Source organism: Anastrepha obliqua, chromosome 3 (genome assembly GCF_027943255.1).
Source record: "Anastrepha obliqua isolate idAnaObli1 chromosome 3, idAnaObli1_1.0, whole genome shotgun sequence".
NCBI classification, from domain to species: domain Eukaryota; kingdom Metazoa; phylum Arthropoda; class Insecta; order Diptera; family Tephritidae; genus Anastrepha; species Anastrepha obliqua.
The window spans coordinates 89788734-89809166 of record NC_072894.1 but is presented as its reverse complement, the minus strand read 5'-3'; the positions used below and the strand labels follow the sequence as shown (position 1 = coordinate 89809166).

Sequence of the window (20433 nt, the reverse complement as noted above, 5' to 3'; positions counted from 1 at the left end):
TGGTGCAAGAGTGGTGAAGCTCAACAAATGGTCGCAAAGCCAGGATTGACGCCTCGAAAGGCTATGCTGTGTGTTTGGTGGGGTTGGAAAGGAATCATCCACTATGAGCTGCTCCAGCCTGCTCGAACGATTGATTCTACACTTTACTGTCAACAACTGATAAAATTGAAGCAAGCAATCGAAAAAAAACGGCCAGAACTGATCAGCAGAAAGGGCGTCGTCTTCCATCAGGACAACGCTAGGCCACACACATCTTTCATGATTCGGCAAAAACTGGGAGAGCTTGGCTGGGAAGTTTTGATGCATCCACCATATCCCTGACCTCGCACCATCGGACTACCATTTGTTTCGGTCAATGCAGAACTCCCTTAACGGAGTAAAGTTGGCTTCAAGAGAAGCCTGTGAAAATTACTTGTCGCAGTTTTTCGCCGAGAAATCACAAAAGTTTTACACTGATGGAATAATTTTTCTAGAAGAAAAATGGCTAAAGGGGGTCGACCAAAATGGTACATATTTGGTTCAATAAAGTTCATTATAAATATAATAAATATAAAAACAAATGAGTTGCAGTTTGATTAGAAATACGAAAAGACTTTTTCGACTACCCAATATATATATCTATAATTATATATAGATATATATGTATATATGTATAATTATATATAGATATATAGGTATATATATAATTCTATATAGATTCTATATATATGTATATACATATATATATATATGTATATATAATTGATTGTTAAACCATGTTTAGGTGTTTGGCCGAGCTCCTCCTTCTATTTGTGGTGTGCGTATTGATGTTGTTACCCGAATTGAGCTACCCACAGTTTTGAGTTGCCCCGAACGGCAGATGGTTTTTATGAGGAGCTTTTTCATTAAAGAAATACAATCGGAGGTTTGCCAAGACCTGCCGAGGGGCAGCTATTTGCATAGCTCCTGCTCAAAGAAAGAAAAATCGAATCTAGCAGATGATAAGAGATATTCCAGAGTTTAACATGTAAATGGCAGTTATAATTCCAAGATGATAAAAAGCGTTGGCTTGTTGGTTATTAAGCTTCACCAACAATGAATATCAGAATTAATTTTAAGACTGGTAAAGGAATGTGGAATCGCGGACACATTACCGGACTAACTTGGATATGGCCCTTATAAAATGATCCTCTTTCTTTTCTTTACATTTTATTCTCCATGAAATGTGAGATAGACTACGATCGATTGATGCAAACAAATCTGATGAAAGAATGCACATATAACATAACCGAATGTGTCTTAAACTGTGGGACTTCCAAAGAATATTCTCTACAGGAAGACCTGCCCTATAAAAGAGGTGTGCAAACGAGAACAATTGGCAGTTCTTGAGATATCACTGTGGGAAATCCACCAGAAGAAGAAGATGAATGCCAACTAGCCATGGCTCTAAATTCACCAGAAACGGACCAGTTGACTTTCCTGTGTGGTATATGCTAGTATTCCTGCATGTAAATAAAACTGCGCTGCATTAAATGTAAGTATTGCGGATACGGATACCATGTGGCATATTGATTTCTAATATTCATGCGATTCCATTTGCGAAATTTCCCTACCAAAAAATTCTTGTAATAGTCTGATTGCTTTGTTCGTTTGGGATTTGGGATAGGCAAGCAGCGAGTAAGTATGATACTAACTGTATTGAATAGAGGACATTGGATATGAATATAGATTTAGAAAAAGATGCGCACACATACGTACGTAAGCGAATATACCATAAAAAATAAGAAAAATGGAAGATAGAATTATGTATATAAAATATTTGGTTGGAATCGGTTTCTCAACTGACTGCTCCAATGCAAACATTGAATAGTTCATTCTTCTTCAATTTATGACGGTGGCAAAGGAAATCATTGAGTTACTATTTACTGGTTTAATAGTGTTTTAGAGAGTTCATTGCTTAGTTGTGTAGAATAGATTTGTATAAATTCGAAATCTTTAACAGACTAAAATAATGACTTTTACACCATATGTAAACACGCGTCACTCGTTTACGGCAATTACAACGAAATTACAAATTTAATATGCATATATTCAAGTACGATTGACAAGTCGCCCTCCAGCTTGTTTTCGTTCTTCATATCTATAGTAGTTATACAACCGCTGACTTATTGGCACGCACAATTATAATCGGTTTCGGCGGACAAATGCTCATTTAAGATGAAAAAATTCGTGAAATATAATATTTAGTGCAGTGCAGTTTAGCTTCAGGATATTAATTTTCGTATGGTTTACTCACCCTCGTAAAAATGATATTAGTTATGATGATCATAGCTATGAAGCTCAGTTTGCAATATGCTACAGTTTGTTAGCTAAAAATAAAATCTCATGCTTGCCTAAAGTTATGGAATAGAAAAATTTTCTTAGAAGAAATATTTACTCGCAAATGTATCCAAACATAAGTAAGGAATGGTTCTTCTGTTAGAGAAATAAGTAAGTGAGTATGTTTTTTCATCGCTTGTTGAGAATAACATTTAACTTAAATAAAAAAATATTAGATAAGAAAATATAAGATCTAAGAAGTAATAGTATTTAGTAAAGTAAAATTAATAGTTTTGGGTTTAGTTGCATATTAAGAATATTTTTGTATAGTAAAAAAAAAGGTTATATTAAACGTATCATCAGCCATTTATGAAGGAAATGGCTGGTATGTATTCGTCTACAAAGACTTTGAAAGCTAGGACTTAGAATTAGGAAAATTGAGCTCCTGACCCCCAGAGTTAGGGTAGGCTACGCTCATTGTGAATAATCCTAAAACCTTTCAAATCAATGAGCTTCTCATGTGAGTGAGTGCACGAACCGCACGTGTGTAGAATAAATACTTGCATATGTTGAAGGGGAAATGCGTAATATGCAATGATTCTCCCGAAATCACATCAGCATGGATAAACACGACACACTGGAGCCGATATTGTGACACAGAGGCAATTTCGAAAAATGAAAATATACAATAAATATGATTTGACATGTAACTGACGGCTCCTGATGTTGCCGCGAACGGTTGTTATTGTTTTTGGCTTCCCAACTACATAGATTCAGCACACTACGCCGAGCTTACATGTGCGTCAATTTAGCAGCATTCAAGCATGGAAGCCGACACAACATCAATGTTTTGCATGCGCTTTCCGACGTTGGATCCGTCTCCCGTTTGCCTGGAAGCTGTGCAGAGATACATTTATGCATATGCTTTGCTAGATGTGTGCGCCAGACTACCTGCTCATCCGAACCAACACCTGATCTCCCCCTCTCTGCACATAGACAATATCCAGCGCCATAGCAGCACATTTACACAGTTGTCTCACTTCACCTCGCAACCACTTGCATTTTGTGAGACTCCAAAGTGGCAGCTGATCCACTCTTCTTCTACTATATTTATACTTTTAGACCTGTACGTCCATCGCCTCTACGTCAATTCATTTGTACCCCAGATTCCTTTCCTCTATGACTTCTGTTATTCCGTCGCTTTCAGGCAAAGTAATTTGACAACTGACATACATTCGCCTCTGTAGCGATTGACGCAAGCAAGCGAGCGAACCAATGCATATAAAATGTCGTCCACCAGGTTTTGCAGCATTATTTTTGCTTGACTTTAAGTTCATTGTTGTTGCAGCTGTTTTTAACATTTGTCAACGTGCCTTTGTACACATGCCTCCCACTGTCTCCGTTACTGTTGTTTTGTCATTGTTGCAATTGGGAAGACACCTGCCAACTTCCAAAGCAAATTGAAATTGGACGCAAAATCGAAGCTTCAACATAACTATGCGCATACACGTACATATACGTGAGTATATAGTATGCATATATACATATGAACATCCGAGTCCGAGTGTTTGTGCGCATCTTTATATGTGGATATTGTTATATGTATGGATGTGCACACTCGGCCATTTATTGGAAACATTGTACAGTTTTTGCATCAATATTGGTTACTTCGCTTGTTCATTGTTTGCTGTTGTTGTAATGTTGTTTGGACAATTAATTAAATGAAATGTACCGTGTAGGGAGAGGCAGCCAGACGGAGGACCTCCACAATATACAGTACGAGTGAATAATGAATAGAGGAAATATGCGCGATCGTAGATATATAGTACACACGAGGATTACTGGTTAATTTTTGAAATGGTCAAGTAAAAACAAATATTATACTTAGTATTGAAAATATGTTTATTGTTTTTCACACCGACTGAGGTAACTCCAAAAATTGTAATTCGAACGTATCATTCATAGAGGCGCCGAAAAAGTTGATTATATTTTTAATTTTTCTAAGAATATTGTAATAAGAATAAATCATTAGGAGCCAAATCAGGAATGTGTGATGGATGCCCCACTGATTCGATGTTTTAAATGCTCACAAGCAGTATTGAATATAAATGAGTGTAACTACGAGTAATACCCAAGCGTACTTTGATTTCACTGTGTGTCACATAATGATCTATCACTATCAGTTCATACAGGGCATCGATGTACAATACTTGTACATACAACCAATTGCTACCAATAACTTCACACTACGTATACACATTCTGCCCGACAACTACTTCTTTTTCCCTATTTGGTGAGATCCCAAGCAAATCCACAGTCAGTGTTATTGTTTGGAGAGGCAGATGCATCAACGAAGCTATGAAGAGCAGCAGTTGTTGTAATTGGGGCCAGAAACAAACATCCTTACAACCTCTTTAATACTCTGTGGTTTAACGTGGTCACTTTCTGAAGCCATGAAGACGGAGAATAGGGGACTCGATATAAACGCCGCAAAAATTGAACTACTTCTCTTTACAAAGAAGCTAGACTTCCAATAATTTCCCTGAGGAAAGAGTAAAGGAGGTAATCGGTAATCGGCGGAATCAAATGGGGTTTAACACTTTGTGTTACACATTGGTCCTATACTTCTGTAGTTAGGCCAATCTTATATATGGAACACTTGTATGATGGATATCTGCTCAAAAGGCGAGTTTCGCTTAAGTCATGAGTAAGGTCCAAAGAACAGCGTTTTTAGGCATCTTATTGACTCCCCCTAACAAAGCGCTGGTAGTGATAATCAACACTAAATCTTGTAGGGGAACATGTGGCCGCCGCCATGGCACTATGGAAAGTCCGGCGGTTTCGTCACGCCTCTATGTTGCATACTCTGAATAGTCACAAGCAAGAAATACACTACCTTCGAAAGATTCTTCAAGACGAGCATACCGTTAAGAAGAGAGTGGTGAAGGGGGAAATTAATTTCTATACAGATGGTTCCAAGCTAGACGATAGGGTTGGCAATAGAATATTTTCGAAGGAAGTAGGACTTGAATTAGCCATTCGACTACCAGACTACTGCAGTGTTTATCAGACAGGAGTTCTTTATAGCTAGAAGAAGGGGCTACGTATTTCAATACGCATACCGTAACAAATCTATAAAAAATGTATGTGTTAACGGATAATCAGGCGGTCATTAAATCAGTGAATGCGGCTTTACTAAGATTAAAGTTTGCACAGGAATGTCGGGCAGCCTTAAATGATATCAGTGTCGTATTTAAAGCCAGTCTTATTTGGGTTCCAGGGCACATAGACATTGAGAGAAATTGTAAAGGTACTACTCTTCAACCCCTTAGTGATAGAAGTACCATAGGTATTGGCCGCGAGCAAACAAATAATTAAAAACATAATAATTCAGGAGGTCAACAGGTCATAGAGAGATGAAAGCACATGCGTAACAGCTAAGTTACTATGACCGCAAATAAATAAGAAAAATCCGAAGGTTTTTATATAAAGGGCGATCAATTTAGAGGTATCAGGTAGAGGCTAGAAGATTTCAAATTGGAATAAAACAACGAAAATTCAAAATCTTTATTATTTTTGTGTAGAGCCATTCATCACATAACTTTAGTAATATTGGCTTCCAATACCTCAATTGAAGCTGGCTTACCCACAAAACATTTAGACTTTACATGCCTCACAAATAAAAGCCCAAAGGTGTGATATCACACGATCTTGGTGGTCAATACACTGGTTCGAGACGAGAGATAAATTGCTCACCGAAGCGAAGACGCAGTAAATCCATCATGGGCTTAAATTTGCCGCATCCGGCATCAAAAAGTCGCGCGATAGCGTTCGCCATTCACCGTTAAATTGGCACTAACATCGTGTTAGAGGAAATATGGGCCGATGGTTCCTCGAGTCCATAGGCCGCACCAAACGGTTGTTTTCAATAGATGTAGTGGCTGTTCTTGAATGGCTTCGGCTTGTTCTTTAGCCCAAATACGGCAATTTTGCTTATTGAGCAAGTGACCAAATGACTGCTTAAAAATACCGATATTGGCTTATGAATGCAAAATGACTTACCAATCATGCATAACAAGAAAGACTAATGACTGGAATTATTCAGCTTTTATTCAAAAAAGTAACTGAAAGGCTACAGTTAAGAGCTGTTATTCAATGAATGAAACTGCATCGATCTTAGGTCGCGTTGATTGCATTACTGAATACCTTTGGTTTTGATGTATTCCCTAACTATGCATGTAGGCTCAAACTATTTTCATTTTTTAGGCACTCTTAATATAGTATAACGTCAACGTCGAAGGTAATAAAAATTCATAGCACAAGCCGAATAAGCGGCTCTGCAATAAAATTTGTAAATATAGTATGTATACATTCTGACGACTTGTATTGTGCTCTCCTTGAAGCAGCGCCTGTTGTCAATGTAGCCATATGCATAGGTTTTCGCCCATTATGTATAAATGTGCCTCGAATAACTTCTAATCTGTAACTTGTTTGCCCTTGCTGTTGTTGTTTGCCATTGCCTTTCAACTTACTCATAAAAGCAATGAATTACGGTTTCAAAGCTCTGAACTTAACAACAACAACTCACTGGGTGGCTCCCAGTTCTCCCTTCAATCAGACGTAAAACAGCAAAACAAAAATGTTTTCAACTAAAGAAAAAGTTTTGTGGTGCTCCCTTAACCTTTGTGTCCACGAACTCTGTAATAGCTTTTTTCTCATTTGTGCAGCAAAATATAGAAGGCATCGGCTATAAAATTGGGAATGCTATACAAAACAACGAGAACAATAAAAGAATGTTAATCCACCAATGTTGCAACCAGATTAGCTTTGGCTTGTGGCAGCTGTGGCAGAGAAAAGTTCACGTCCTCCACTAATATTTATAAATATAAGAGAAAGAGGGAGGTTATCCTATTTACTCAAAGAAAATTTGTATGCAAAGAGCAGCATGCCCCAGTCCATCAATTTTATTCAATTTGTTATCAATACAAAACAAATAGAGAAAATAGCGTAGAAAGTCGAGAGGTGAGAATATAAAACGAAGGAAATTGTGGTATTTATGAGTATTTGGGTTTGTTTCGTAAGGCGGAAAACTGTAGTTTTCAGTAGCCAAAACTTGAACTTGAATTTTAAGAACGAGATTCATTTAAATTAGTATGTTTGTATGCATATATTTAACTACATTTGAATATCCCTATCATAAATTAGTTAACTAATTAATTGGTAGTTTTGAGTTTATTATTTAACGGATTTAATTTGCTATTGTACTTACTTTTTCTTATTACTTTTTCTTAGCTATTGTATGTGTATAACATTGTTATGAAATTAGTGAGATAAAGGTTTCAACATACCTGGAAAGAGAAAACAGAATTTAATTTTAATTAAGTTCACAAGCAAATCATGTACACCTTACAGTAAATGTTTAATAAAACAAGTAGAGTAGAGATACAGCGAAAAAAGTGGTCTCGGCCAATCTGCAAAATATACTTTTGCAGTCTCTTCTCTTAAACATATACCAACAAATTACCATTACCATGGTCAGGATTTGACCCCAGGAATTTCCTACTAAATACCTGATTTCCAATTCGCCAATGCATAATTATCAGCGCATAGTAATTTTATTATATTTTTTATAGGCAAGCCGCCGTAGCCAAACGGGTGGGTGCGTGACTAACATTCGGAATTCACAGAGAGAACGTTGGTTCGAATCTCGGTGAAACAGCAAAATTAAGAAAAACATTTTTCTAAAAGCGGTCGCCCCTCGGCAGGCAGTGGCAAGCCCCCGCGTGTATTTCTGCCATGAAAAAGCTCCGCATAAAAATATCTGCCGTTCGGAGTCGGCTTAAAACTGTAGGTCCCTCCATTTGTGAAACAACATCAAGACGCACACCACAAATAGGAGTAGGAGCTCGGCCAAACACCCAAAAAGGGTGTACGCGCCAATTATATATATATATATATAAGAATGGAGTAGACAGAATAACTGTTGCAAAATTATAAAAACATAGTACGGTAATTAAGAAATGTAGACATTTGAAGGTATTTTGCCATTTTATATCAAAATTTCACGTGGTCACAACTTACAGAAATGTAAACAGGTAAAATTTAAGCTTTTGCTTTCGAAAGAAGTAATTTTGGGGAATGGGCATCTAATAGGAAAAACTGATTGGCATGCGAAATGTAACAAAAACAAAAAAGTAAATTACGGAGCTACAAATAATCAGCGTGGACGTAGACAGGTTCAAAGAACTTACTTGATATCAAAGCTAAATATGACTGAATGTTTCTCGGGCCCCGTTAAGTTGTGTGTAAAATTGTTCGAGCAGTATTTAGTTTTCTAAATGAAGCCAGTTCTAAAATTTTCCGCTGACTACAAAATGAGGCAGTATACCTTCGCTCATTATAATGGGGATCGTTTTGAAATTTTGTAGTTTTTTGAGATTTTATCAACCCTTTTTCAAGTTATCTTTTCGGATGAAAAGAAATTTAACTTAGATGGGCCAGATGGGTTTAGTAGGTATTGGAGAGATTTGCGCTAAGAGCCAATAAATTTTTCAAAAAGAAATTTGCTAGTGGAAGCTGTGAGTACATTTGGAAAAATATAGAAAAAGAATATCCTCTTCCCATCAACACGCATGAATTACTTTCGGATAAATTGTTGCCATCTTATTTTCTGGCAAATAATGTGGCTGTGATTCATCTCGTCACACTTTGAGTTGGTTTGCTATATAATGTATCCGCTTTCTTGAGTGGCCATCAGTTTTTCCAGTAGTGAAATTCACTAATTTTAAACGATTCTATTGCTAATTGCTATTCTTGTCTATAGTATTTGTCGCTTGAACGAGGGATTGTGCTATTCACAAACTTATGTTAACTAACACTGAACATTTATTTATTTAAACTGGTAGATAATGGCATCTCTGTCAAATTAAATACCAAAATGAGCGAATAGCGCAAAGAGGAATAAGAAAAAAACTTACTAGCCAATTTAGTTTTTAAGCCTGGGCTGAGTTCATGCCTGATTTGCAACCAATAATAATTCTTGACTATAGGTACAGCGTGTGTGCAGGGTAAGAAGAGAAGAAAAAATATTTCAAAATTTTCACCAGTAGAAGCAAACAATTCGTTATAAACGTGGGTTTACAAAAAATTTGATTTTGGAGGACTTATTGTTTTACCAAACTGAGAAACAGACGCTGCTTACGTAATCTTTCTGCAGAAAACAATGCTCGAAGTTTTGGAGGAGAGGCAAAAATTTTATTTCAGCATGAAAATTTCAGCATGAAATCTCATTTTTTGATTGCTAGGAAGTGTAGTAGGAAGAGGCCGAATTTTATTTGGCTTACGACAATGCTTTCAAATCCGTTCACTGAGGGCCGTTTTGAAAGTCGAATAAAGAACTCTAAAGTTAAATAACTTTGTTTTTTGTTTTTGCTGGGCTTATTTGCTTAAGCAAAGATGTAACAAATAAACAGGTGTTTGGAAATGCATTTTTAGGAAAGATTAACTTGCCAGATCTCTAAATCTATATTCATACCTATTTTTGCTCCCTTAAATAAATAGTTTGCATTCTGCTTTTGACACCCTGTATGAGCACATTGCTAGTGTATGCGTGGTATCAACAAACATTAACAGCTTACAGTTGAAACACAAATTCAATGTTAATTTTAGCAAATGCCTACCAATTTTGTTAGAGGTCTTTCCTTAAGCGCGAATACAATGGTACAAAACATTTGTTCGTGAGAGTGTGCTTGTACACACATAAACATGTACATATATGCACGGGCGTGCTGATCATAGGATTTTTGCATTTTAAAGCACTCAGATTTTTATGATGCCATTTGTGGTAGTTTTTATGGCAGTTGTATTACAATTGCCTTATAGAGCTTTTACTGTTGATTCAGTTCAAATATTCTTTTACGTGAAATAGTGATTATGATATTGTGGCGCTTAAGACAGTGATTTTACGCCGAGCGTTAGGAAGAGAAAATTTACTAAGTTAGATATTTGCCTTTTTTGCCTCAAATTTGAGAAGTTGGGAGCGCACCAACAACCTTTACGCCACGTACAAGCGTACTCGCATACGACATTCTGTAATAACCTTTCGCATATGTTAGTATAAATTTATGACCACTAGGAACTAAGTTCAAATAAATGTACATAGATATATGTATACGTATGTATATATGTACATACACTACGTGGAAATGGCAAAAGATGACAGAACAAAAGATGTCAAACAGAAGTCGCAAGAAAGAAATAAATGTAAAAGCTGGCCAAAGTATGAACTATTTATAGATATGTATGTATATACGTACACAAATAACTATGAAGTCGAAAGTGCTAAAATATTAAGGAAGAAGACTACGAAATAATGACATACACAAACTGTCACAAGCAATATCGCTTTTTACGAAAGGGTGTTGCTTGAGTATCCGAGAGAAGCTCATCATGAATCCCGAAATATTTCAATAAAATAAGCGAAATAAAACGCTTGTGTACGGATTTGCTCGACATAAAGTATGAAAATCAGCTGAAAATGAAATTGCAGCTGACTAAAGTGCATCTTTTATTCAGTAGATCAGAAATAATTGACGTATTTAAAGGATACTAGGCGGTATAGCCAGTGAATAGGCTTACTGCGAGGATAATTGCTCGGAAAAGTTGACCATTCGATTGGTTAGTTAGACATATCAAACCTTCTCAAGTATGAGAAAGGATACATGGTTTTGCTACTTGTTTATGTTACGTAAAGTGTAGTTTTAGTTCAAGTCAAATAGGTCATGTGAGTACTATAATCACTCATAGAAGGAAGTAGTTTCCGCGCCAAATACCATGAGTGGTTTACTCAGCACTCCGGCAACTTTCAGTGCCAAATAATATGCTCCTTCATTTTTCAACCTACAAAGGCTGTTTTACAAGTACTAGAATTTTATAGTAACTATAAGCTCATAAGACATTGGAAGTGGCCACCACTTAATTATAGCAGAGGTTCGCATCGAACTCTTTCCAAGATCAAGGAAAAGCGATAAACATTCTAAAACATATGACCCTTCTAAACTGAAAATCGACTCTATTAGCCTTATGTTGCTGACAAAGTCAATAATTTTCAAATAAATTATGCGAATCCAATACTCATACAAATGATATTTGGGCAAACGTTAAAAGATAGTTTCTAAACATCTGCCACAAAACAATAAAGACAGCTCGTCAAGAGCGTAAATAATGGCAAAGTAGGGCCTCCTGGAACCTTACTGAAGATCGAAAAAAAGTAAAGGTGATTCAAGCAAGTTGTTCTAGCAGACGAAAGAAGGCAGATCTTGTCTTGTAATAATAAAAAACTTACTAAATTGAAGAAAAAAAAACAAATCAAAAAAGGCAAACAAGCTTTATGTGATAAACTTGGAGAGAATGCGAAAGCCACAGTTGACTATGGTATTCTAAGAATTGTGTACAAAATTATTCGAAAGTTGAACGGATTTAAAGGAACTCGCGACGCACCGCTTTTAGACGGAAACGGCAGATATTTTCAAACTACTTTATAAGATGAAAGGTCCGAAAGGTTCGAAATAATATCGAGGCGTCATCCTAACAGATATATAACTATAGATCCGCCACATTTATCAGAGGTAACTGCGACAATGAAAATGATGAAAGATGGTATTGCTAGCGGTAATGGCATTATTTCTACTGAGTTTTTCACATTTGATATCGAAGCATCCGTGCTATTGCCGCTCTTCCAGAAAATTCGAAGGAATGAAGAGACACCCTGTGATTGGAAGGAAGCAATTATTGTTAAGATACTTAAAAAAGGCCATCGTAAGAAGCGCAATTTCCCAGCTATTATACAAATTTCCATTCAAATTAAGTGCGAACGAATATCAGGCACTCGATAAGCTTATTAGGTCAAATGAAGCCGGTTTTAGATCTGCAAAATGGTGTATCGGCAATATACATACATATCATTGAAATTGTAATAGACCAGTCTGCTCTGTACAATGCACCCATTTGCCATTTCATCGCCTTCGTGAAAGCATTTGATGCCTTGAACCGTGACGGAATTGTCTGATTTGTTCGCTAGAGGTGTTCCCAACAAAAACAATTATCGTTAACTCTATAAAAATGGTCGTAAGAACTCAAACCTGTCAATAGGGATCAAAGTGCATACCTTAAAGGATAATCTTGCCATTTTGTATATACAGATCTTTTCGAGTTTTTAAGGGAAAAGTAAAAGTTGAATTTAATAAAAAGGTCCTACAAGTAGAAATATTCAGGATATACTCTAATATAATTCTTCTACATACAGTTTTTCAGCCTTCTAATATTTACCTAACATTACCCTTACAAATCCACTGTACTTTTTCTTGATTAATTCTTTCCATGTTCTTGTATGTATGTATGTATGTATAAGTGATTGTATATTTTAAGGGGAATGGTATGAAGTAGCACAATAACCGCTTTTACTAATCTTATTGTCATTAAGTTTATTTTTTGGTTGGCTTAATTATAATAAAAAGCTGTGAGAACCGAATAACTAAGCAGTGGGTTGAAATAACGTCGATTGGAAATCATCGATAGGGAATTCAATACTAAAAGTCCTAATTGAATGTTGTATCTTGTAAAAATACTAAGTATATTATTTTATGGGGAACTATTACCATTTAAGAATGTCGATGCATTAATTTGCATTTAATTTCAAAAGTAACGAAATTAAATCCAAACTATCACATACAAATTAGGCTAAATATGTACACATCTTTATTTTCCGTCGATGTATCTATCCATGCAATGGACAATTGTATTAACTTAAGTATGTACGACGTCTTTTGATTCCCCATATTTCTGTTCGCTATGCTTGGGTTCTGCTCGCTTGACAAAGAATTTTCATGTGATGCATGGAAAGTTATTCAGTAAGATTCGAGTATGAGTATGACTAACGAGTATGACTATACTTCATAAACTGGTATATTCAATGCTGCCAACTCTATATTCTCATATTAGACAAGTTTTTAATACTAATATGAGATATATAAATACAAAATTAAATATAACTTTCGCAGCTTTTTCCAGTGCAGCCAGGGTATGTTTATTCATGCCAGTTGCTTTTCTATTCGCCCCACGCTAAAACATGGCGAATCGAAGACGACTCACACTGTACGTGGATATAGAAAAGGCTTGTAAAGGGTTTTTCAATTAGCGCGGGTCGATTTTGGCGCCCTGTGGCAGCCATTTTGTTTTGGTGACATCTGTCAAATCTTTTGTTTATTATTCAGTTGCTTATGCCAAATCATCATGGCAAGTTACACGATTGAACAGCACGTTCAAATGATAAAACTTTATTATCAAAATGAGTGTTCATTAACGCAAACGTTGCGCGCATTGCGCCCATTTTTCGGTAGACGTGGTGGCCCTTCCAATTATGGTCCATATTGAACCATATGGACCTAGACGACATGTGGTTCCAGCAGGACGGCGCTACGTGCCACACAGCAAACGTCATTATTTAAAGCATGTGAAACCAATACGAATATACATCAATACAAAAATAATTCGCCTGAATCAATAGAAAAATAGTTTGCAAGAAAGGAAAATTTTTGATATTTGATATGCTTGAGTAAGACGAATTTATAAGATGACACTAAGTAAGGGATACGTAATTTCATACTTCAGATAACCCTACACATACTGTAAAGTGATGTCAGTATGCCAGCTGCGCGGCAAATCGGTCTATATGCGAGTATACTTGTTTTATTTTTTTTCTAGAATGGGATTGTGTTTCTCTACGATTCGGTGCAGCCCCGTATGAACGCAGTCTTACTAATACTCATGTTATTTATAATACTATAAATCTTATTTTTAGCAGCTCTTTATTTATACCAGTAGCTTCATCTATTCTACACTTCCTAACGTTTCACGAATCGAATGGGCCTATTATTTAGGCATGAATCAAGTCGTTTTTTTAAATTAAAATTTCACTAATTACCCATTTTCTTTATTGTTTAATTACATTTTTCGCAAGAATAAACGTATACTATATTATTTTTTCCTCTCCTTAATTCTTTCCATGTTCTTGAGAAAGATCCTGCTATCCCACCGTAATTGCGTTTAAATATGGAAAGCCAATATAGCCTCAATACGAGTTATTAACTTAAATTTCAAATAAAGGTTTCCACGGGTTATTGTTATCCTACGGCCCCAAGGATTCCATATATATGTGTGTTTTTACTTAAACTAACAATTCTTTTCATATAATTTTGTAAATGTAAAGTGTTCTTCACATGCAGTCAGCAACTAGCTGATTAATCTGATACCTGGGCCAGAAAATCGAGTGAAAAGGTATCTAAGGTCGATTCCAGAGTTAAGGTGATTCCAAGTTTAAAATATAATACATAGTTTATTATTTAAATAAATTAATAAATTCGTTTCAATGTTATTTTTAAGCTGGGCGCAAACGGAAAACAAATCCAAACAATCGGTTGAAACTCATTTTGCCACAAACGTGTAGATTTGTTTGTATAGTGAACTCTCTACCATTTGTGCAGTGAACTCTCTACCGTGTAGATAAGGTTATGTAGAGCTGTCTCTACCGATTTCCCTTTCGTGTAAGCATGTTCCAAGTTGACAACAATTTTTGTAAATTTTCGATCGGTTTACCAACTGCGCCGCACACGCATCAATCCGTTGGACTTTCAACCTATTGTTTGGATTTGTTTTGCGTCTGTGTCCAGCATTAAGTTGCTTGATTACATAATCATCATTATCAATCATTTATAATTATACTTGTTGTAAATAAATAACCAGCGTATGCCTTTATACGAAATGGCTTAGTCAGCACAGCCACAGTGTTTGAATTTGTGGTACACTGTTTAAGCCGCCAATAAGCTTATACGGCTCACTTTTTCACTACCTGTGATATTCTTCATTGCTAACGCCTTTAGTAATATTAAATGAACAAAATCAAATGTTTCATTTTCCTCTCGGATTGTAATCCCGTATGACATGAAAAAATTTAACTTATGATAATTTTCATATCCTACTGACTTACAATCGTTGGAACAGCCCGAGGGGACATATTAAATACCAAAGTATATAAGTTTGTGTGTTTAATATTATAAAAGTAATTTTTGTAAGGAAAAAAGAACTTGATAGAGAAGTTGAATTTAATAGTCTAATGTTTATCATACGCCTTGTCCCACTATTTGAAAAATATTCTGGAATTGCAAATTTAGGTGTATGAGATATATAAAAGATAATTACTATATAATTTTTAAACTGAGGAATGTAGCGTGAATTAGAAAGTATCACGAATTCAGCCGTTTTAGGGAACATAAGAAAGTCGAAGTACACACCAATTTCAATTAGACTAAATTTCGGTTTCTTAAAATAACGTTTACAGAAGGTCTCTGAACCTACGAATAGAGGTATCATAGTTTCTTGCTCCCTTGCTTGCAAGTTTGTCAGAAATCTCACTTCCTTCCCTGCCAATGTTGTTCGACACATAGAGGATCTAAGGCACCCCACCAGAAGTTGAGATATATAGATCTAGCGCTTTTAGCCTAAAGTGTGTCAATATGTCACCATTTGCATTGTATTTAGTTATAATTTCCAATTCGAAAAAATTATGTAACTTTGCGGAAACACTTTTTCGTATTTTATATTGAAAAATGAAATAAAACGAAAAAAATAAAATATCTGCATACTGTGTTTTCCATTTTCGCAAAATATTATGGAATATAAAACACTCTACAAAAATTGGACCTTATCAAATAGGGTGTGAGTGAATGTGCATTTATTTCGTTTTGAAGTATTTAGTAACGAAATTAGCGGCCTTCTGAAATCCGCTAGCACTAGGAAAGTTGAACTGCTTTTTAAAATGTGCCAAATGTAATAAAATGTGAAGGATATGTATAGACCAGGGCAACCAACACGACTGAGATTTCGAAAAATAAACTGCCCCACTATAAAATACGAACTCAAAGTTTGTGCTTATATTTAAACATTACGTATGTATGTATGTACTTGTAAAAGCTCGCTTAGAACTGTTTGAGGGTTTACGGAAAACATTTAACGATTGCAAGAGCACCCAAAAAACTACATATAAACAAAGAAAAGAACAACATTCAAAGAGAAAATGATGTTATTTGATAAAGGGGGTGTGTGTTGATTATTAGTAAAGTGTAAGTGCAACCAAGCAAAAACATCTAAAACTTGTTAACAACAACAATGCGCCGACTGTTGAATCAACTACAGTCGAAGAAATAACAACGCACATGGAAGTACAAGCGAAATTTTAAGTGACAGAATACCAAAATACACTCACAGATATAGAAGGGTTGGGTACGACAGCCTAAGCGATGTACAGATACACAAGGCTGCTGACAATCGCGCTACATGAAATATATGTATCTAAATACATATGTATATAATAACAAAACACAAAATTTAGAGAAAAAATCTTACTATCCAAGGAAGCCTGTATCTGCTTGGAGTAGATCATACCCAAATTTATGAAGGGCGGAATGAAGAGTGCTTGTAGAACATATTGAGGGCAGTATATATCTATCTACGAAAATATATATGTATATATGTATTGTATACGGTCCGAATCGAGCCATTGAAGTACAAAAAACAAAAAAAAGATGCGAAAGTCAAAAGCATAACAAGCGAATGAGCAAACGAATGTGCCAAAGGAACTTTGTGGGCAGATTGCAAGGAGTTGATCGGATATTCTGGCGTACGAGTATATGTTGAGTGCGGCTGGTAGTAAAGTGAAGCGTAAGAAAGCGAATAAACGGATGGACAGAGAATATTGTCGCATTATAATGTCCAATTACTGTCGCAATTATGGCAACGAATTTACGTATGAATTGTCAGTTTGCGCACGAACGCACAGATAAACGAACGACTGACTAAAACAGAAACAAAATAAAATATATTTTAGTAGACGATATGCACAACAACTTATATGACCATATTATAGCACCAAAGAGAGTACAAGGTTGGTAAAGACCAAAATAAGTACAACGAAAGTTGGAGGATAGAATTTAAATAAAATCGTAGACGAAGCAACAAGAGTTGCAACGGCTGCTGTTGATGTTAAAAATTCACTTTCGGCGACTGCCTGGAAGAGTTAGCGATACAAGCAAATTTAAACCTAAATTCTTACGTATAAGCGAATTATAATACTACCCACTTAGTACATGCAAATGCACCTGTGAACAATTATATATATTTTTTAGGAAAACTGAAAGGAGTGAGTTTTGTTGGAATTTTAAATTTAAATGTTAGGCTTGTCTCCATGTTTTTATATTACATCCAAATCCATCATCTCACCTACTATTTCGCCACTCTCTCTCGCTTCTCTCTTGAACTTTCGGTAGTACCTCTATGCAGTGTGGTACGTTTTGATGTTGTTCCACAAACGGAGAGACCGACCCTGAACGGCAAATAGTTTTTTATGAAGATAAATTCACTTGGAAGTTTGCCATTGCCCGTCAATGGGCGACAGCTATTAGAAAAAACTTTTTCTAACATTTTGGTTTTTCATGCACGGAGATTTGAACCTATGTACTTCTCAATGGTAATCACGTCCAACCCATTCGGCTAAGACGGCCACTATGGTTTTCGCATAATAACATAAAAACTCAATTTTTTTCTCTGAGGTATACTCTAATTCATGGAGAAAAGCTTACAAATGCTTCCGACAACGGATATTTTGATGTTGATCAAATAATAATTAAAATTAATTTAGGAAAATCGAATGAATTATACATTAGTGTAAGTTATATACCGCCTTCAAGCCCAATTGAATTATATAAAAAGCATGTAATTAATTGTTGTACAATACTGGATAGTCTAACTGGCGGTCAACACATAATTATTTTGGGTGACTTCAACTTACCCAATGTTAATTGGTGTTTCGACGATGATGCTAAGAAATTAGTACCATATGGAGTATCAAGCGAGAGTGAATGTGAGGTGCTTGACACTTTTGCCGAATATAACCTCTGCCAGATTAACAGAGTACACAATGATATGAATCGCTTACTCGATTTAGTATTCATAAGCAATGATCTAAAGTCCGATGTCGAGTCGCTCTCTTCACCCCCTCTTCCTAACTCCATACACCATAAAGCGTTATGTGTACGTTTTAAATATATAAGCTATATCAAATCAGTTATTAATAATTGCATAAATTATAACTTTTATAAAGCCAATTTCAACCAGATTTCGCGGTCATTGGATTTGGTAGATTGGGAAACTGTCTTAAACAAACCCGTACTATCACAGATGTATGATGATTTCGTAGGAAGACTAGAAAGGGCAATTCATATGTTTGTACCAATAGTGTCCGCAAAAAATCAGTCCAAACCGGCCTGGTATAATTCTAGGCTCATTAATCTTAACAATAAAAAAACCAAAGCATACAAATTATACCGCAAATCTAAAAATAACGCAAAACTTTATGAAGCGTACAGTCGTTTGCAAAAAGAATTCGATGTTCTGAACAAATTTTTATATCAGAACTACATTTCTAAAGTAGAGAGTGGTATCAAAGAAAATTGTAAATCTTTTTGGCAGTTCATTAACGGTAAAAAGAAAACCACAGGAATTCCAGAAAAAATGCATTATTTGGGGGAAACGTTGTCGGACATTCAAAAAATTAGTAATCTTTTTGCAGATTTTTTTTCGATCTGTTTATGTTCGTCAATCCGACACCGGAAAAGAAGATATCTCTTTTAACAGCTCACGAATATATAAAGGTTTCCAGCTCTCATCTAATGACGTACTCAGGAGCCTATCGGCTTTGGCAAATGACCCAACTCCTGGAGAAGATGGCTTCCCTTCTATATTACTAAAAAACTGTGCTACATCGCTAGCAAAACCATTAACAATTATCTTCAATAAATCACTAGCTTCTGGTGAGTTTTTACGTAATTGGAAAAAATCGTTTATCATACCGATACATAAGTCTGGAAGTAAGTCGGAAGTTCAAAATTATCGCCCTATCTGCAAAATCTCTTGCATACCTAAACTCTTTGAAAAGCTAGTTTATGATTTGATTTTCTTCCAAATTTCAAATCTCATATCGCCTAATCAGCACGGCTTTGTTAAGAGTAGATCTACTGTTACGAATTTAGGATTATTTACAAATTATGTCTTAAACCAATTTGAAACAGGCCAACAATGCGATGTCATATTCACCGATTTTTCGAAAGCGTTTGATCGAGTCAGCCATAGTATCCTACTTAAAAAGCTGGGTTCATTTGGTCTTCATCCTAGCTTACTCAAGTGGCTTGCATCTTATCTAACAGATAGAACTCAATTCGTTCGTATAAATAACATAAAATCTGATGCCATCAAAGTTACCTCAGGCGTACCTCAAGGTAGCCATCTTGGGCCACTATTGTTCTTAATGTTTGTTAATGACATTCCAGACGTTTTCGAGACATCACGTTGTCTGATGTATGCAGATGACCTGAAAATTTACAGTCGGGTAGAGAACGTAACTGACTGCATAAGACTTCAGGAAGACTTAGCCAGATTGGAAGCTTGGTGTGATGATAACTCCTTACCTCTTAATGCTGGTAAATGCCAGCACACGTCATTCAGTAGACGAAAAGTTCCGATTGATTTCGTTTACAAGTTGGGCACTACCACCCTAACAAAAATTTACGAAAAGAAAGACCTGGGGGTCATATTTACATCTAGAATGTCGTTTTCCAAACATATAGACTTTATGATTGCCAAGTCTAGGTATATGCTTGGATTTGTAATAAGGAATTCAAGGGAGTTCCAGGATATCTCTACGCTGAAAAATTTGTATTTTTCTCTTGTGAGATCAAACCTCGAATATTGCAGCATCATTTGGGATCCATTCTATAAGGGTTCATCCTTAAGAATTGAGAAGGTTCAAAAACGTTTCACTCGATTTGCTATTCAGTCACTTCGTTGGCCTTGCAGTTTGCCTGCATACAAAAGTAGATGTCTTTTGTTAGCATTGCCAACTTTAGAAATGCGGAGAAAAACTTCATTGGTAATGTTTATAAGAGACATAGTTACGAATCATATCAAATGTCACTTCTTGCTGGAGCTAATACTCTTTAATTGTCCCACTCGTAACCTAAGACTCAACAA

The 20433-nt window shown here is 35.8% G+C and overlaps 1 protein-coding gene across 2 annotated transcripts in view; it reads right to left on the bottom strand.

Annotated features, from left to right (window-relative positions):
- Positions 1-20433, bottom strand: part of LOC129241640 (RNA-binding protein Musashi homolog Rbp6) — a 373873-nt gene that overhangs the window by 193476 nt on the left and 159964 nt on the right. For both annotated transcript variants that reach the window (XR_008582150.1, XM_054878077.1), the window contains exon 3: positions 7568-7646. The gene's annotated coding sequence lies outside the window, so the exon portion shown is untranslated. The remainder of the gene's footprint in view (positions 1-7567; positions 7647-20433) is intronic.